The sequence below is a fragment of the Phyllobates terribilis genome, unplaced genomic scaffold (genome assembly GCF_046119375.1).
Source record: "Phyllobates terribilis strain yellow unplaced genomic scaffold, ASM4611937v1 Scaffold_7__3_contigs__length_470593459, whole genome shotgun sequence".
Lineage (NCBI taxonomy): Eukaryota > Metazoa > Chordata > Amphibia > Anura > Dendrobatidae > Phyllobates > Phyllobates terribilis.
Genome location: NW_027362767.1, coordinates 333,576,620 through 333,592,593, shown reverse-complemented (window position 1 = coordinate 333,592,593; position 15,974 = coordinate 333,576,620). Strand labels below are relative to the sequence as shown.

Below are 15,974 nucleotides of genomic sequence, written 5' to 3'. Positions count from 1 at the left end.
TTTCAATTGTACTCTAATAGTTATTTGACTGGAAAATTACAATGACTGCAATTCATATAGGGAATTTGGGAAAATCTGAGAAAATATTATTTGCATAATAATTTGGAACACAGTGTAATGAAATAAATACTCCCCCACACTTTCCCTTATTCACCACTTTATTGAAAAGGAAAAAATTCCTGTAGTCCACCGAATCTGACGTAGTTCAGCGAGTCTGACGAACAAAGGCTATGGAGCCTCGTTCTGCCGCTCCACAGACTACAGTTACTTTCAGGTCCCGCTGTGCAGTGCGAGTCCCAGCAACTCTGAACAGTGGTGACGTCAGTAACATTACCGCTCTTCACAGTCACCGGGTCATTCAGAAGGCAGCGCGAGACCCGAAAAGTCTGAAGAGCGGTATAGAAGGAGTGAATGAAGGAGTGGCAGTGCACATGATCGACCACTGCTCCATTCACACAGGGCTTTTCAGAGCCGTGGTTTTCGGAATCAATGGCAGTCCCAGTTGTAGGACCATCAGTGATCTTGAAGTTATCATCTATTTTATGGATAGGGGACAGTTTACAAACTTGAGAATACGCCTTTAACACAGGGCACCTTCTGTATTTCTAAAAGTTGTTTTTATAACAACAACAAAAACTTTAATTTCTAGCTGTAAATTTAATTCCACTCTGAAGTTCACTAACCTTAGTTCTGTGAAATAATCTAATATTTTGTAGAACAATAAAAATGGGAATGATGATGATGGCAGACTCTTGTGATGCACAGTGCTGACATCAGTAGTTTATAATGAACCAAATTCTAATTAATGTAATAAAATTTGTTCCAGCCAACAGAAAATGGCCACCTCTACAACGGGCACTTGACAAGAGCACTTGTAGTGTTTTAATTGATTGCTAAGGGGATTTAGAATCTGTCTAAACAATGTCCAAGGAAAGACAGGAATGCTTTGTCTGAGATTATTTAGGTTCTCACTAGTATAAAGAGATTCTCACCAAAGTAAGAAATCATGAATTGTTAAGACAAGAATGAAGTTAAGTATTAATCCCTTTACTGCCAGAAAGGGCCTGTAACAAATCCAAATCCATAGCCTGGGTATAAACCTGTGTTTGTGTAGCTTATATACAATTTACTGCTCTGAACATATTGATTTCAGTGGGTTAGAAAAAGGAATCCCCCAGCGTTTCTGTAAATGAGCGCCACTCGGGATAACGGTAATGAAGCATATGATTATTACAGGATGAAGTAAAGAAAAATTTTAAAATAATAGAATGTTAAAAATATATTTTTGCAGCACAGATCTCCAACAGTCTACAGTGTTGCATATTAACCCATTTTCACAGACAATATTTTTCTGGTGTGTATTTGAAATGTTCAAACCCCCATTCACACATTCCTGAAGCTTGGTGTACACATCGTCCTGCAGAGGTAGTAGTGGAGTGGATAAAAAACATAACACTGTAAAGAAAAAAACTAATTGTAACTACACCTAGAAATCCTTGTGTGTGTGTGTGTGTGCATGATTGTAATTATTATTATTACTTTATTTGCATGTAATTATTATTTTTGTTATTTTGTTACCCACTGGAGTCAAAGTGCAATACATCAAAAATATATTTATACACCAGATGGGCTAATAAAGTTCTCTTTTTTTTCACTAATTTTTTGGAGTGCTGATTGCTTTTCTTTTAAATTATCTATCTATCTATCTATCTATCTATCTATCTATCTATCTATCTATCTATCTATCTATCGCTCTCTATTTGTATATCCATCCATGTGTGTCTGTAAAGCTCTGCACAATATGATAGTGCTGTATAAGCAAAGCAAAATAAAATAAATATCACATATCTATCCAACTCTATCTATCTTATCTGTTATTTATCTATGTATCGATCTATCATCTTCTCTATCAATTTCATAACTATACATCCATACATATCTTGTCTGTCATCTACTGTGTCTATCTATCATCTATCTATCTATCTATCTATAACACTTAAAAACGAAAGGGTTCTTTAAAAAGAGCTAAAAAACATCTTTATTATGAATCATTGAAATTTATTATATAGAGAAAATATCACAGAGAATCAGCACAAATTGGGGAAACAGATGCAGAAAAGAAAAAGTGGGTACACCTGGGTAATATAATGTATGGCACACTGTATATTCCATATGGGGTCAATTACATAATGTGCATCATGCAGAAAATAAAGACATAATGTCAAACCTCTTATGATGAGGATAGCAAATCAAATGTGAAATCGAAAACAGTAATATATAATACTGAATAGTATGGCAGTAAATCACAACAGCATCTATATGACATAAACCAAAATATAGAAACATCACACATATGGAATCAAAGAATAGAGGTAAAGTTACCTGAAGCGTACAAGACCAGGGACCCACCACACCCGACGCACGTTTCACTACGAAATGCTTTATCCAGGGGTTACATATATGTGGTGTTTCTATATTTTGGTTTATGTCATGTAGGTGTTGCTTGAGAAAGGTTGTATGAACTGAAACGTTGCCATTTGGGCTTAATAAAGTCAACTTTTTTCAAACTTTTTTTGGTATTGGAGTGCTGCCTTCTTTTTATAATATTTATCATTCTATAGATCTATGTTATCTACTCTATCGTTTAACTATGTATTTATCAATTTCATAAGTATACATCATCCATATTTATCTAATAGCTATCATCTATCTCTATCATATCTTCTATCTATCTATCTGCCTGTCTGTCTATATATCTGCCTATCCTTATATCTTTCCATCCTTCCAGATTTCTTATCTGTCATCTGCTGCAACTCTCTTTATATCTATCAATTTCATAACTATTCATCCATCCATAGCTATCATGTATCTCTCTCTATCATATCTATCTATATCTATACTATTCTTTATATTTTGCCCACAATCATGTGTAGTTAGTTGAAAAATCCATAGAACTCCCTTTATTCTTACAAGATAAGCACATGAAAAATCTTAATAAAATTATCTTTGAAAGAAAACATTCAGAATTTGCATAAATAAAATAGAAAAGTTCTTCCAGAAAACCAATGTGTTCTTATCCTAAGACTTGTATCAATATCTGATACAAATCTCCTAGAAATGAGCAATTAGTGTAAGAGTCTTGCCGCGAAGTCGTTTCTGCTTCTTTGTACAGAAGAGTCGCGTTGAATAAATGTTTACTTTGTAAGAGAACACAATTTTTAAAACATTTGTTTTGCGACAATAAATCTGTCTTCAGTTACAGACTGCACAATTTCAAGTAAGTTGGATAAATAATGAGTACTCAAGATACCTATTACTTTTCTGACATTGTGGCAGAGTGCCATTAACAGAACTCGATATTCTCAAACTCCTAAATGTATTTTCAATGCCTGATTTATTTCCCTGCAGAAAAAAATATGATCCTTTAGCACAAGCGTGCAGTCTTCCTCCATGTAACTTCCCAGACAAAAAAGCCAAACCCTTTATTTTTTTCCCCCCAGTTAGGATATTTTATCTGTTCGATGAATGAAAACACAAGGCGGCTTCAAGGGCATCTTTACCTCAATGGAACACAAATGGTTTTATTTTTATTTTTTTATCCAAAGTGCATGTTGCATCGGTGCCTGGTAATCAGATGTTGAAACCGAGTCCCTCTCTATCTCTTTCCCATGACTCTTTGACCCTGTATTAACTGTTAGTAATTTGGTAGTCAGAGTTGGGGGGGGGGGGTGTAAAACAGAAGGCTGTGAAGCTTAAAGGAGTATGCTTAAAAAAAAAAAAACAATGCCGTAAATGTATTTATTTTATTTATGAATACAATATCATAGTTATGATGGCATTTCTGATTGGAACTAACCATGTCATATACTATGTGCTCCTGCCCAACAAAGTATCCGTTATTAAGTGAAAATATTTATTTATTGTATTTATAAAAAAAAAAATATATGAAAATTTGAAATTGTACAAATTGGTTAAATATTACCAGATCACATAGTTTAAAGATTGAATTAAGTGTATATAATTTAATGAGAAAAATATTAGATAATATATATAATTTTTTTTTTACATATTCTGCACAACACTGTTTGTATACTTAAAGGGGTTGTCCAGTCTTGTTGGGAAAGTCTGCAGTCACTGTATGTGATTGCTGACTTCTGAATGCTCACAGCACGCTCACTGTCAGGATTCTCCGATGTCTGCAGCTAGGCTGAGAGGTCATGTTATTGCAAGAATTAATTTTACTCACTTATATAGCGCCATTAATTCCACAGCGCTTTACATACATTATCATCGCTGTCCCCAATAGGGCTCACAATCTAGAGTCCCTAGCCGTATGTCTTTGCCTGGGTTTCCTCCCACACTGCAAACACGGGGAGAACTTACAAACTCCTTGTAGATGTTGTCCTTGGTGGAATTTTAACAGTGCTAACCACAGAGCCGCCTTGCTGCGATTTGCATACTTCCAGCCACATTCCAACTAGACTTGGGGCGGCCTCGCTCACTTCACTAGAGGTCCCTTTATTCTGCAAAATTATCAAGAATGAGCCTTCCTAAGAATGCTTGTTTCCTGATAAACTTGCAGTCTAAGGCTATGTGCACATGGTGTGTTTTTCAGGAGGATTACACCTGGAATCTGCCTAAAAATACGCCACAAAAGAACCTCATAAAATGAACAATAACGTCAAAGCGACATTGCTGTGCACATTATCCGTTGTGTGTCCGTTTGGCAGCTTCAGGGTTCGGAAACCTGGAAGAGTGTTAAAGAAGTGTCATGCTCATTCCAAGTAGAAGCTGCCCGCTCTCTATACTTGAAAGTATAGAGCAAAAGATGCCGGTGGAAGAGCCGCCGAGAGAACGATGGCAGGACAGCCAGTTAAGCCACTTCAGGAAAACGACTACCAGGCATTGTCTTGAAGCAGCTTCACCTGGGAAAACTCGGTGACTGTGGTGGCATCTAAATGATACCATGTGCAGATAGCCTAAACATACTGGTGATCACCCGCCGAATGAGAGAAATGGCAGTTTGACGGGTGAAATAATCTTTTATGCTGCACAAAAGATCGTCTTTCTCGGCAGTGGATAGTCCCGTGTAAACATGATGCCGCCAGGAACAATGGCAGCCTATGCACAATGAATGATCTATCACTTATCGTTCACTGACGAGCGGTCTGCCTGTGTAAACAGGGTATTAAATAACCACCAATTAAAGAAGGAGGATGACAAGCTGCAGCCGGGGGAGAGATGGAGAGGCCCAAAACCTTGCCCATCGGACCAGACCTACCCAATTACCATGCAGCGCGAGAGAATTTAAAAGGTTTTTGGGGGGTCTACAGGGGAAGTCAGGGGGTTATATAAGCATTTATAGAGTGGAGCACAGGCGCTGCATAAGGTGATAATTTTAGTTCATATAGGACAAAACTGGTGACAGGTTCCCTTTAATGCCAGATAGTTTAGTTGATTGAATTAAAGGGTCCATCGCTATGCCAGACCTGAGCTTTACATGGCCGATCACGGCTTAGGAGCACTAGTATATCCAGTGGCTAGATGGCCAGGAGTTCTCCTTTTTCCATTTTTAACAGTTGTGTGTACATTTAAAGTAATGTTTGTTTCCGAGAATGTAGATTGCGACTGATATGAGTGACATTATAACTCCCGTAAAGGGTGATACATTGTTTTCTTCGAGTACTGGATGGCAAATTGGTTTAATTATGGAGCAATATATCCCCACTATTCCAATTAAAGGGTCTCGGAGAGCTGGGTGATCACCCCTTAAATAGCTGTAATGTTCATATGTCTACACATTATGAGGAAGGGATGACAGCATTATTATGTTCTTGGTCTGACATTTGCACCTCGTATAATAGACTTTTTTTTCATATCACATAAACATTGTGTTACTATACTATAATATCCTCATTAATCAGCGGCAGTAAACCATCCGGGTCCCCCGTAGCTGATATAATCCTCATGGTTACAAATGCTCAGGTTACATCCTTCAGTTGTATAATTATTATTTAATGAATCTGATCTGTCAGGATTTAATCTACGCCGCTGAACAGATTAACAGGAGAACCGTCAGATTTTGGCTACTGGTGACCCGCTTTGTGGAGAGGCTGTCACTTGTACGTGGTTTATTCCCATTTAATTAAGAGACTTTGGATCTGTGAAGGAAATGAAGCTTTGTTTGGCCCAGACCTATTTATTTATTCTAAAGGGAGCTGCTGCATAAGGATAGTCGCTAATTGGCAAACACTGACATCAAGCCTTTTTTACCGTGAAGACAATTTATCAAAGTGATCACCTATCTGCTGTGCTATGCATAAGGATATCCTCATACACAGAATGAGTCTGCTCCTTTGGGGAAGACGCCTATCATGGATTCTAATTACTTACAGTACTTCATCCAGTTCTCAATACATATTAATTGCCTCCTTAGTATATTATAGAACAGTATAGTTACATTTAGTGACCACATTTTAAACATACTACACTAGGGTATGATCATGGATGGGAAGGGGCAAAGATTACTTCTTTATAATGCTTCTCTAAAATGTTATCCTATGCACAACACCATATTCATACTCTGTATCATTCATGGTGTGCATCCCTCCATGGTCAACATCCCTCCATGATTTTCATCCCTCCATGGTCTGCATCCTTCCATGGTCTGCATCATCCATGGTCTGCATCCTTCCATGGTCTGCATCCTTCCATGGTCTGCATCCTTCCATGGTCTGCATCCTTCCTTGGTCTGCATCCTTCCATGGTCTGCATCCTTCCATGGTCTGCATCCTTCCATGGTCTGCATCCTTCCATGGTCTGCATCCTTCCATAGTCTGCATCCTTCCATGGTCCGCATCCTTCCATGGTCCGCATCCTTCCATGGTCTGCATCCTTCCATGGTCCGCATCCTTCCATGGTCTGCATCCTTCCATGGTCTGCATCCTTCCATGGTCTGCATGCTTCCATGGTCTGTATCCTTCCATGGTCTGTATCCTTCCATAGTCTGCATCCTTCCATGGTTTGCATCCTTCCATGGTCTGCATCCTTCCATGGTCTGCATCCTTCCATGGTATACATCCTTCCATGGTCTGCATCCTTCCATGGTCTGCATCTCCCTTTTTTGTCCCTCCTCCTCCCCCCCAGCAGCATCACCTTCTAGAAGCACTTCATTATGGTGCACAAAGGTCCTAAGGGTCTCTAATGTGAGCCAGTAGGATTTAATGCTCCACTCTACATGTTTATGCTCATGACATTGTCTTTTATATGAGGCAATCGGCATTTTTCATACACCGCATATAGCAAAGGTTTGCAGAGAGACTAGTAACTTTTCACAAAATGCTGTTACGTGTGCGTTCATGAGTCATAACACCATGGCCATTATATCACTTGTTTTTGGCATAGTTCACCATTTTTTTCCCATTTTTAATTTTCAGTTCTCTCTGAGCTGGGTGGAAACTAGGTGCCATGATGTCTCTCATACATAGTACAAACAGAGAGATGGATTCCTGCTCTTTACTCAGCAGTATGCAGACAGAAGTAGCCGCATGGAAGACATTATAGAGCAGTATAGAGCTGTTTTTTTCCCACAATGGATAATTAGACAGGTGAAAGGGTAAGGGAAAGGCTGAAAGGGGTTGTCCACTACTCGGATAACCCTTCGTTAGTTACTATAGTCTCCCATGTGAAATAAAAACAGCCTGTACTCACTTTCAGTGCCTGCACTATTCCAGCAATGTCAGCACCAGGTCTCCCATGGTTAGCATGACATTGCTATGTCACATGAGCCCTGCAGCAAATCAGCGGCCGCTAATGGTCTACTTCACTCTCACATGCTTCAAACGAAACTGACATTCGGAAGAAGTGAGAACAGATTCTGCACTCTCATTTTCTCCACAGGTCAATTTAGTCCAAAAGAAGTGAGAGAGAAGCCGCCCATTAGTGACCGCTGATTGGCTGCAGGGCTCATGTTACATAACAATGTCACGTAAGATCCAGTGCCGATATTGCTTGAATGGCGCCAGCATCGGAGGTGAGTACAGGCTGTTTCTATTTTACATGTCGGAATATAGTGTGAGACAGTGAGGGGAACCATATGCGAAGGCCGTTATGTATCCCCCAGAATGTGTTTAGAAGCAAACTGAACTGCTGGAGCGCATTGTAATCACAGGCACAGCTGTGGTAATCATGCAAAACAAAAGTGTGGACTGGGTCAAGTTATTTGACCAAGTCAGTTTAGGAAAACATGTATTGGGCTTTATTTTTTGGAGAGATCTATAGGATGGTGGTGGGACAGATCTATCCCTCCAGTCTGGGTCTTAAAAGTGGCCCATGGCCATGGTTTTCATTTAAACCTGCAGTTAAGGTTTGGGTGTGTCAGTTTTGTGTTTGGATTTCACATGTAGCAAAGCTGAAGGCTCTGTGGAAGTATGCCTGGCTGTGTGAAGCTAACACAGACCAGAGCCATTGACGTGGGCAACCATGATAGCACCCGAGAACCTTAGGGGGTGCAAGTGCCAGCGGCACTGGACTTTATTTTCGTATTCCCAGAAATGAGCAATTTCCTGTGTGCAGGATTTGGACAATTAAAGACGTTTTATTTACCTTGTCTGGGTCACTTTCTCACATTCACTGGCGGGAACGCTGCTGCCGTACAACAGTAATTGAGATGGGGGTAATCTGAGTAGTGGAGAAGAACACAGATTTATCTGATTAGATATATTACCAATATTTTTTTATGATTGATTTATGCAAGATTTTGTTGAAATGACAGTGACCATTAAATGCTTCTTTGCAAGTTAAAACCAAAGGTTTTCCAATACATGTATATTCTGCCTGTGCTAAAAACTCAAATTAAACTGGTGATCTGATCTACACAAACTATCCCCTATTCTCGTGATAGGTAATTGCCTTCCATCTGCACAGATTTGCAGGATATGATGGGATGTCTTGTTCCGCTGACATGTTCTGGCCACAGTTTGTCCATCATCAGGGGTGGACATACCAAATGTGCCATCGGTGAAGCTGCAGAGACCCGTCAGGTACGGGGACCCTCAGCTTACAGGATCCAGTTGGCTATTAGATTGTATATAAGGGACTAAGCTGATGTTCCATCCACATTTATACTGTCCTTGCACAAGAACCCTTTGCTGTCTGTGTCCATCCCTGTCTAGTGTAGATGATGCACTCTGTTAGAAATAATTTGTTTCCAGCATTTGAGACAAATAATCACTTTACAAACTATAACAATATTATTACTGCAAGTTTAAATGGCTTGTACTGGCAACGCAGCCAGTGACCTGGGTGAACTATTGAGCAGACTGTAATACCATTTTTATGCATTTTGCTTTACACTGGAAGGTTCCAAGTTCCTCTTGATTTTTTTCCCTCTATGCCTGTTTTTGATTAATTGAAGCAGTTAACGATTCAGTTTTGCTTTCCACTTTGCATAGGTTTTGATACAGGAAATGACTGAAAGCAGCAGTTACAGCTGCACCAGAACCACCAGGGGAGAGAGAGACATTTGAACTCGGCTATATATTTCCTGCATCTTACAAAGTGTCTAGGCCTCATTGATGTGATTACCTAAAACTGGTTTTATTTGCTAAATCCCACCGGGTCCTGCAATATGCTGTTTCTTACACATGGTATATTTTTAATTTGCCGTTATGATATATTTATTACCTCTTGGACTACAGTCTTGCATGATGCATTATCAAACATAATTGGAATCATACAGGTTCTCTATTTAACACGAACACCCCAATATCATCTAACAGACATCTGGAAAACACATCCCTCCTGGATGAGAATGGTCATAAGGAGAAGAGATTGAAAACTTGGAATAAGGCATTTACAAATAAAAGGGTATTAGATGCAAAACTCAATATTAGTTCATATACAAATGAAAAAGGAGACTGTTCTATAATAGGATGTTAAAGGGAAGCTCTTGAAACTACTTTAAAGGGGTTGGTACGTGGTTAGAAATAGTCAGCTTTTTCATGTAGAAACAGCGCCACTCTTGACCATGGGTTGTGTCTGGTATTGCAAGTCATCCCTGTTCAAGTAGACTGCGTCTGAGTGTTCACCTCCAGTAGGTGTGCATGTTCGAATATGATGTATGACAGCGCACGATCCCTTTGCAGGCACCATTATAGCCTATAGCCCCGTCTGTGCATTCATGTAGAAACAGCGCCACTCTTGTCCATGGGTTATGTTTGGTATTGCAAGTCATCCCTGTTCAAGTAGACTGCGTCTGAGTGTCTGTCTCCAGTAGGTGAACATGCTCAAAAATGATGCAAAGCAGAGCGCACAATCCCTTTGCCGGCATCATTATAGCCTATGGCTCCGTAGGCAAATGTGTCCAATTCCCATTTTGCGGAAGGTGGTGATGGGTGTGGGGGGGTTTGGACTATTTTCTAATTTCATAGGATTCCTTTAAATGAATATATTCAGATCTTAGTCCACAGAAGGTAATAAAATGCCACCTCACTCATCTTTTAAATTGTTTTGAAAGGGGTTGATCGGGAACAACCAATATCCTAACTTAAAGCTCGTGAGACCCAATGCAAAATCTCTAACACTGTCCCCAAAAATCATGGGACTTTAATTGTACCCGTCTTCTCATATGGGCCAAAGGGATCTTTTGGGTCCTCCTAGACTCCAGTTTCTGGATGCAACTGAAACTCCTGTACCTTCTATAATTACACCCCTGGGCATAACCCATATGAAGACAATTGGGCATCATAAAAAAGTTAACCCTGTTGGAACTTCCCTCTATCTGACGGAACAGCGAGTCACTAGAAAGAGCTCCTATGACTAAAGGACTAAGCATTGCATTGTATTATGTGGTGGCCTATTGATTTCAAGAAAGTTATTTAACATTACATTTCCTATTGGAAAAAAGAGTACACGTGGAGTTCTAAAATTCATAGGGATCTTCAGGGAAGTTGTTTAAAGGGGTTGTTCGGAGACAACAAGTTATCATGCATCTACAGAATAGGTGATAACTTACTGATCAGTGGACGTCTGACTGCTGGCACCGGCACTGATCGGCAGAACTCTGAGTTTATACCCAACAGGACAGTTTTATTTTAATTACAAAAGTAAGCGGCTCTTTGGATGCCCAACCACTGCTTCATTCATTCTCTATGGGTCTGCCAGAAAAAGCTGAGCGCAGCGCTCAGCAACCCCTATCAGCGGTGATCGAGCATGTGCACTGCCACTAAATTCTAACCGGGATAAAAGTGCTTCGTTCTGCCGATTGGTGCAGGTCTCAGAATTCAGACCCACACCAGTAAATAAGTTATCACCTGACAACCTGTTTAAGCAAAGCAGGTTGTTTTGAGGGGTAACTAAACCTCTTTAAGTGGCTCTAAAGATGGATCTTCTATCATATATCATAAGGACTCAGCTGCTGTTCTATTTCTGACTAGTTTTGGACGAGTTCAAATCAAGAAGGTATAGAGGCGCTGGTAGGCCGGTCAATATGACCTACTGCAAATTTGAGACAATTACCACATAGTGTCGTAAAACTATATGCGCATAAAAATATATAATTTGCGCTGGTCAGTGGACCGAAAAGAAGGAAGTGGAGTATACGGTAGTTAAAATATTTAGTTTTTATTAAATATTAAATTTTTTTAACATTTTTTTAAAAAAGGGGACAATTTCATAAAAGGGTACAATATAATAGAACAGGGAACCCGGGATCCTGGGGTCTGTCTCAGGTAAGATGTAGATGAGAGTGATGTTCCTGTTTAAGAAGGGGGAAGTAAAATTAGCGATATTTTGCCTGGTATAATAAAATATTTGTGGTGATTTAAAAAGTAATATTTACCTGAGGTAGGTAGGGGTTATAACGAGTCCTGGGCAGGGCCTCACTAGGTCTTAATCGGAGTAGCTGCATGCTATGTCACAGTATAATAGATGGGTATAAACAGTTAAGGATAAAGGCTAATGCACTCTGAATATGAGGCAAATAAGGGAAAGTCACCTGTGAGTGCTAATCAGGGTATGATTTTGATAATGGAGATTCTTGATGCTGGATCCTGCGGAGGACCGGAGATGTCCTAGAGTAGATACGAACTGAAAATAATATAGGGTAGATAGTTTTTTTTAGGTACTTTATCAGTATTTTAGTGTAAAGGTGCAATGGGGAAGCAGGTACCTGAGTGTGTATATAGTTGGTACAGACCGCCTGTTGTGTTACCAACTGGTCTGTAAATATCCAGAGGGGCTAGTGAAGGCCTGTATATCAATCACTGGTTTAACTCTGGGTTTTGGAAGTTAAACCCGACATGCTGGTTGCTTAGGATGAAGAGGAGCTAGGATGCAGTAGAGGGGTACTGGTCTGATTTAGCTGCGGGTAGACCCTTGTATAGGGTTCCACTACCGTTGGTAGAAAGATGAGTCTCCTGTGCCTCAAGATGCCTTATTGTACCGATTCAGCATAAGTTCAGGACCGTTTTCACTGACCTTAGATCCACAGGGATCTGGTGATGCAGAGGTAAGTTCTGAGTGGAGCACAGGATGAATGACACTGGATTTGTCGTCTTCAAATGGCGCCGCTGGTGTGCGGAGATTGCTCGTTATGTCCAGGGGTGATTGCAGGTATTGACTTACTTGTAACGGAGGCGAGTGCAGAGTTCCGGCCGGTGATGTCCGCTGCTCGTGGTCTCCGGCGGTGCGCGTCCAGTCCTCTGCAGGATCCAGCATCAAGAATCCCCACTATCAAAATCATACCCTGATTAGCACTCACAGGTGACTTTCCCTTATTTGCCACCTATTCAGAGTGCATTAGCCTTTATCCTTAACTGTTTATACCCATCTATTACACCGTGACATAGCATCCAGCTACTCCGATTAGGATCCAGTGAGGTCCTGCCCAGAACTCGTTATAACCTCTTCAGAACCCCTACCTACCTCAGGTAAATATTACTTTTTAAATCACCGCAAATATTTTATTATACCAGGCAAAATATCACTAATTTTACTCCCCCCTTCTTTAACAGGAACATCACTCTCATCTACATCTTACCTGAGACAGACCCCAGGATCCCGGGTTCCCTGTTCTATTATATTGTACCCTTTATTGAAATTGTCGCCTTTTTAAAAACATTTAAAAAAAATTAATATTTAATAAAAACTAAATATTTTAACTACCTTATACTCCACTTCCTTCTTTTCGGTCCACTGACCAGCGCAAATTATATATTTTTATGCATATATAGTTTTGGAAGAGGTGGTTGCAACTACTTGCCAGTGACCATAATATGGTTTGTGCCAGAATAATATATTTTGTAGGATGTATAAAATTTATCTCCTTATTTGTTGGATTCCTTGTACGCGATGTTAGATGATTGTTGCAAGACTAAGCAATTTCCTGCTGAATTGTGGCAACAATTATCAAGTCTATTACAGATAATTTTAGCAAGCCTAATATATTGTCTAGCCTGGATAGATTTTTCTGACTTCTAGCTCTTGCTTCCTCATCAGTTAACATTGTTTGTCCTCCCTTGTCCCTTATGAACAAATACATGCTTACTTTACCAATCCCAACATTTTTTTTCTAAAATATATGCATAGGGTGGTCTTTGACCCCCACACTGTGTCTGTAGACGGATGTTTGAAATTTCCAGCATTCCTACATGATATATTAGGGAGACTTATACATTTAAAAGGAATTGTTCCAGGCAAACCAAGTCCATTCACTTTTGTATCTTACATGGGTTGTGATTTATTGCATGGCTGCCATGTAATAAAAACATTTTTCCAGCTGCGGTTAAAGGAAAATATGACTTTTTCCAGGGATAATAGTTGATTGCAGAGCTTTCTGAAGCCTGACCCACAAGGATCAGTTTATCTACTCTAGTGGCTTCATTTATAGAAAGACAACCCCTTTGGGTGAGTAATTCTAATAAGGCCGGATTCACATGTCTGATTTTCTCATGTTCTTTTCCTGTTTTTCACAAGCTATAGTGGGTATGAGTCCTATCAGGCTATTCCGAGATGCTATTTTTTCAAACCAAGAATCTGCAAACTCCTTCTCCCCCGAAAAAAACAGGTCCAATTCTGAGCCTTGGATCAAAATGACTCCTTCAAGTCTATGGATCAATGACATCTCACAGTACACTAAGGGCATCCTAGCTGTATCCTATTGTTGTCCGCTTTCATTGACTGTTTGATAGGAGTATCTAAAAATTTTTTTTAGCACACTAGATAAATTGATGAATAGATATGATCAGATTAATTCAATGCAAATCGAATTTGTGTCGAATTTTAGGAAATTCACTGAAACCTGTAAATTTTAACAATTTGCAATATGATTTGTGCAAATCCCCATAAAATTGCCCAATGCCAGTTTACACAAAGCAGAAGATTGCATTAGCCAGAGAAGAGTCACATGACCACAGGTACAGTCTCCCATAATGCTTTATAGTTATCACATCGCTTGGTATAGCACAGTCAATCAGGAGGGACTTATCATAGTCAGCCAGTGTAAAAGCAGGGAATGCTGAAGCCATTTTGTAGCGAATCTGGAAAGTGAGTAGATGTCACAGCTCACAATTTAGTAATAGAGATAGGGAGAGAAAGCACAAAATACTGAATAAACATTACAGATTGTGTGTGACAAGAAAGCAGTGAAAAACTGCTACCATCCGCTTACCTATAGCTATATATGTTGAGGTCATCTTGACATGACTAAGGCCGTGTTTGCTTGAAAAAGCCTTCTATCCAGTCCTAAGCGACCTCAGAGTGCTACACAGGTTTTTTTCAGGGCAGTTGGAGGGTTTTCAGTACTAGTGATTCTTGGACAATCTAAACCAAATTTTTTGGAAAAATTTTATTGAGGCTGGCGAGCTTGAATCTCAGAAGATTCGATTATCTCTATTGATGAACACTAATCGTAAAAACTGTCATTCTGACCAAACACTGCATAAATGAATATCTGATCCAAAACGATGATACTTGGTTTCCCACGTTGTATGCAAACAAAATCCAACATAAATTAATGTATGAAACCGACTTTATTGAGAATTGACATTTATGCCTTTGTCTATTATATACAGGTGGCAGCTCACTTTGACAAATTGGTAAAGGAACTTGAGTTTATGTCTCTATATGGGTAATAGCATAACATTTTCTATTTCATAGATGCAGGCTATGAAGTGATTACCTGCTTTGTGTCTTATCAGATTAGCTCTCATGTAATACCAATACATTAGTATTGATATTATGTCTGAAACAGTGAACTCCATCATGCATTTCTGATGTCAGCAGAGCTCACGGCACGCATCAGTGATAGAATATAATCCCGGATACATCTGGGAAGTTGGCAGGTTTTAGACTACAGTCATTCTGCTTATTTTTTATTAGCGCTGTAAATAAGATGTGGGATATAAAGCGCAGAAAGTTATAGTAAAGGGGATTGTGCTAAATCTCAGAAGAGTACACTACACTTGCAAACATTACATAGTTGGACATGCATTTGATTAAGAGTTACACATTCATATTAAAACAAGAGCAGGTAATAAAGTCACTCATATAAATATATTTCCTATCTCATAAATCCATAGCACCATTGAAAACACATCATTAAAACTCTTGGATAAAGGCGAGTCAAAAATAGTGTCTGGTGAAGGAGAGAATGTGTGTGCAGCTTATATATAGGTAGAAAGCAGTTACTTTTTGTGCTACTTTTATGTACTCTTTGGTTGCAATGAAAAATTCTGTTTATTCTCATGATCATTGACATTCTATAGAAGCAGAATTTATAGGTTTTATACTTTCAATAAATGAAGGTAATTTCAAAAAGTCAGAAAATCAGCAAAGTCTGAACAGTATGGATCTCAGCGCTAGGAAACTAGATCAGGACATTGAGTTCCTGACCCATAAAAATACAGAAGAATAAAAAAAAAATTGTCAGTTTAGAAAAGAACTAGGCATGACTTAAATTAAGACTAAATATACCG

At 39.3% G+C, this 15,974-nt stretch overlaps 1 protein-coding gene and 1 long non-coding RNA gene across 6 annotated transcripts in view; one reads left to right on the top strand and one right to left on the bottom strand.

Annotated features, from left to right (window-relative positions):
* Positions 1 to 15,974, top strand: part of AFF2 (ALF transcription elongation factor 2) — a 692,736-nt gene that overhangs the window by 37,284 nt on the left and 639,478 nt on the right. The gene's annotated exons all lie outside the window — the stretch shown is intronic.
* Positions 1 to 15,974, bottom strand: part of LOC141154802 (uncharacterized) — a 489,862-nt gene that overhangs the window by 416,233 nt on the left and 57,655 nt on the right. For all 3 annotated transcript variants that reach the window (XR_012247479.1, XR_012247477.1, XR_012247478.1), the window contains exon 2: positions 8,605 to 8,679. This is a non-coding gene — a long non-coding RNA (uncharacterized lncRNA). The remainder of the gene's footprint in view (positions 1 to 8,604; positions 8,680 to 15,974) is intronic.